Genomic DNA, 4,568 nt, shown 5'->3' on the forward strand with positions numbered 1-4,568 from the left:
AAAAAAAAAAAAAAAATCTGTTTCTGTGGGACGGGAATTTGGGTATGGCTTGGCTGGCTGCGCCTGGCATAGAGACGCTCACAGGGCCACGATCATGTTGTGAGCTGAGGATGCTGTCAGCTAAAGGCTCAATTTGGTGAGTATCCTGTCCAAGCTCATGTATGTGTTGGTAGTCCTTAAGTACTCACTGGCAGCTGGTAAGAGACGTTAGTTCCTCGACATGTCTCTAGTGGACTGAATAGTATGTTGCCCCCAAATTCATGTTTGCACAGAAGTTCAGAATGTGACCTTATTTGGAAATAGGGTCTTTGCAGATGTAATTAAGATGAGATCATGCTGGATGATGTTGGACCCTAAATCCAACAACTGTTTTAATAAGAGAGTACACAGAGAGACACACAGGGAAGGCCATGTGAAGACAGAGGCACAGTCTGGAGTGATACAGCCAAAGAATGCCAAGGACTGTCCAAAGCCACCGGAAGGAAGGAGCCTTCCCTGTAGCCTTCAGAGGGAACATGGCTTTGTTGACTTTTTTTTTTTGAGACAGTCTCACACTGTCACCCAGGCTGGAGTGCAGTGGCGTGATCTTGACTCACTGCAAGCTCTGCCTCCTGGGAACACGCCATTCTCCTGCCTCAGCCTCCCGAGTAGCTGGGACTACAGGTGCCCGCCACTACGCCTGGCTACTTTTTTGTATTTTTGGTAGAAATGGGGTTTCACCGTGTTAGCCGAGATGGTCTCAATCTCCTGTCCTCGTGATCTGCCCACCTTGGCCATGAGCCACTGTGCCTGACCCACTTTTTTTTTTGAGATAGAGTCTTGCTCTGTTGCCCAGACTGGAGTGCACAGGTACAATTTCAGCTCACTGCAACCTCTCTGCCTCCCCGGTTCAGGTGATTCTCCTGGCTCAGATTCCAGAGTAGCTGGGATTACAGGTGCCCACCACCACCACTGGCAAATTTTTTTTTTGTATTTTTAGTAGAGACGGGGTTTCACCATGTTGGCCAGGCTGGTCTCGAACTCCTGTCATCAAGTGATCTGCCTGCTTTGGATTCCCAAAGTGCTGGGAGTAAAGGAGTGAGCCACAGTGCCTGGCCTCTGCTGACACATTCATTACAGACTTCTAGCATCTGGAGCTGTGAGGATCAACTTCTGTTGTTTTAAGCCACCCAATTTGTGATACCTTATTACAGCAGCTTTAGGAACCAAGTGAGCCAGCTTCCCTAAGAGCAAATGAGTAAGAGTCAGAGAGGGCCCCATTGGAAGCCAGTGTGTTTCTGTAACCTAATCTTGAACATGACATCCGTTCACTGGAAGCAAACCACTTGATCCAGCCCACATGCAGGGTGAGAGGACTACATAAGATCATAAGTACCAGGAAGTGAGCATCACTGAAGGCTGTGAACCAGGGCAGCCTCACCAGCAAACAATAGAGGAATTTCATTGGAAGAAACCGATTTCTTCAGGGTTCTGCCTTCTCCATTCATTGATTCCTTCAATGGATAAATTTATTAAGTACCTACAATGGATTGGGTATTAGGGACATATGACCAATAAGACAAAAAAGATTCTTTCCCTTGTTGAGACTATTTAGTTACAGGATAATAGGAACATCTGATTTAGATTAGGAAAGGAGGATATGGGCAAGGCATGTCTTTCTGAAAAAACATTATCAAGAATTGACCAGGTGTGGTGGCTCATGCCTGTAATCCCAGCACTTTGGGAGGCTGAGGTGGGCGGATCACCTAAGGTCAGGAGTTCGAGACCAGCCTCGCCAATATGGTGAAACCCTGTCTCTACTAAAAATACAAAAATTAGTCGGGTGTGGTGGCAGGCACCTGTAATCTCAGCTACTTGGGAGGCTGAGGCAGGAGAATCACTTGAACTCAGGAGGCGGAAGTTGCAGTGAGCCGAGATTGCGCCCTTGCACTCCAGCCTAGGGGACACAGCAAGGCTCCACCTGAAAGAAGAATAAGGTTGAAGAATGAGTAGAAACTAGGGTGTGCGTGTGTGTGTGTGTTTGTGTGTGTTTGTGTGTATGTGTGTGTGTTAGGAGGGAAGAGTTTCTAGGTAGTGGGAAAGCATGTGCAAATAAGTAAGTTGAGCAGCTAGACTAAAAGCTGCCTGAGGGCAGGGACCTTGTCTCTTCATCACTGCATCTCTATTATATGACATCATCTCTGCATCTGTATTACAAGACACAGAGCCTAGCAGAGAGAAATTCTTACTGGAGGAAATGAATGAATCCCGGGCATCTTCTATATAGGTTGGTGCAAAAATGATTGCAGTTTTTGCCATTACTTTTAAATGGCAAAAACCACAATTACTTTTGCACGAATATTTCCTATTACAGATGTCAATTCAAGTCATTTAAAAATTTTCTCCCGAAGTTAACTGCCGGATGATTGCTCTTATTCATAGTAGGTAGCATAGGCAAAGCTGCTAGAACAAAAGACTCAAAGTAAGTAAAAGGTCAACCTAAGTTTCTTTATTCTCACATAACAATACTGAGTGGATATTTAGGTCAGTAAGGCACAGTTCTCCTCCACTCAGGAATCTCTCATCTTCAGGCCTTGCCTTCTCCAGAGCCTGGTCACCATCTGCTTCCAGGTGGCAGAAGGAGTAAGAGCACAAGGGAGCACCTGTTGGAGGTCTGTATGGGCCAGGCCTGGAAACTGTGCACACCTCTTCTGCTCGCTTTCTGCTGGGCAGAGCATAGGCACAGAACCACACTTATTTTACTTTGATAATGCAGTGTAGGTGTATGTCCAACAAAGAAAATAATAATTCGGTAGACAACTAAGTCTCCACTCCAATACTCAATTACTTATGCTCTGGTATGTCTCAAATTAACCTAGATAGAAATGAACTCTGAATCTTCCACTTCCATCAAGTTTTTCACTCACTCAGTGGCATCATTATCCATCCAGTTGCTTAAGCATACATGTGAAAGTTATCCTTGGTCTGTTTCTTATCCTCCCCTTCCACATCTAATCCTTCAGGAAGTCCTGAAAATGTTACCTCCGAAACATGTCTTAAATCCATCTTCTCAGCCAGGCCCAGTGGCTCACGCCTGTAATCCCAGTACTTTGGGAGGCCAAGGGAAGTGGATCACTTTAACTCAGGAGTTGGAGAGCAGCCTGGACAATGTGGAGAGACTCCATCTCTACAAAAAAATACGAAAAATTAGCCAGGCGTGGTGGCATGTCCCTGTAGTTCCAGCTACTCAGGATGCTGAGGTGGGAGGATTGCCTGAGCCCAGGAGGTCTAGGTTGCAGTGAGCTGTGATCATGCCACTGCACTCTAGCCAGTGGGACCCTATTTAAAAAAAAAAAAAAATCCATCTTCTCTACACCTTTACTGCCACCTCCTTAGTTCAGACAGTGTAATAATCTCTCAACTGCATTATTCTCCAATAGCCTAATAGCTCTGTTTCCATTCTTGCTTTCCTATATTCCATTTTTACAAAGCAGAGTGATATTTTAAAACAAATTTGATCACACCACTCTTTAGTTTAAAACCTTACAATAGCTTAGAATAAAATCCAAAGTCCTGATTATGACCCCCAAAGGCCACATATGATGAAGTCACTGCCCACATCTCCAACCTCATCCTTTTTATACTTTTTAAAAAAATTTTTTTGAAATAGAGACGGGGTTTCACCATGTTGGCCAGGCTGATCTCGAACTCCTGACTTCAAGTGATCTGCCCACCTTGGCCTCCTGAAGTGCTGGGATTACAGGCATGACCCACCGCGCCCGGCCTCCAGCCTCATCCTTTATCAGTCTCCTCCTACTCGATCTACTCCAGCTACAATGACCTTCTTGCTGATCCTTGAACATATTTAACATATTTCCACCTTAAATTTTTTACCCATCTGCTCAGAAATCTTTCCTTGAATTTCCAATAGCCAGCCCTTTCTCATTCCTCAGGGGTCTCAGCTTAAATGTTACCTCCTGAGATTCCTTCCTTAATAATCTAATACGAAGCAGTCTCCACATCCCGTTATTCTCTTACCTCAGCATCCTGTTTATGTTCTTCTTAGCATCAGACTCGGGCTTTTTCCTGTTTATTACCTACTTCCTTTTCCTGAAAGATCCATGTGCCGGTACCGTGTCTTGTTCCTACTGTTTCTCCAATGTCTAGTAGATTTGGCACATACTGATGTGCAATTAATAAGTGAATGAAGAACCATTGAGAGGCGATTAGTCAAAAGCTCTTTCAAAGCCCTTTGACAGGTTATCGGTGGAGAGTAGGGAGCACAAACCTGGGGTCCCGTTCTAACTTGACCACTTCTCGGCTGTGCGCAAACTAGCTCTCTTGAGCCTCAGTTACCTATTCTGCAAATTAGGGATGGGAACATCCATACCTCACACCACCAAATGGCTCCCTTGTAAAGATGAAAGGAGGTAACGTAGGAAAGAACTCCACGTAAGGTTAATGCTCCGTAAACACAGCTGCTACTGTTATTATATATTCTACACAATCCTGCTCCCTTAAGGCAGGACACTTTAGGTGCTTCAGTTCTCTCTTCTCTCTCCCAGGTTGACCTCCATGGGTCCTCTCAG

General features: G+C 45.0%; 1 long non-coding RNA gene across 1 annotated transcript; it reads right to left on the reverse strand.

The window, feature by feature from the left end:
* Window positions 1-2,466: 2,466 nt before the first annotated feature.
* On the reverse strand, window positions 2,467-4,568 carry LOC105552271. The gene is made up of 2 exons (XR_001007983.1): window positions 4,018-4,568; window positions 2,467-3,166 (listed from the first exon to the last, which is right to left on the reverse strand). It is a non-coding gene; the product is annotated as an uncharacterized LOC105552271 (long non-coding RNA).

Source organism: Mandrillus leucophaeus, unplaced genomic scaffold, assembly GCF_000951045.1.
Source record: "Mandrillus leucophaeus isolate KB7577 unplaced genomic scaffold, Mleu.le_1.0 Scaffold55, whole genome shotgun sequence".
NCBI classification, from domain to species: Eukaryota; Metazoa; Chordata; class Mammalia; order Primates; family Cercopithecidae; genus Mandrillus; species Mandrillus leucophaeus.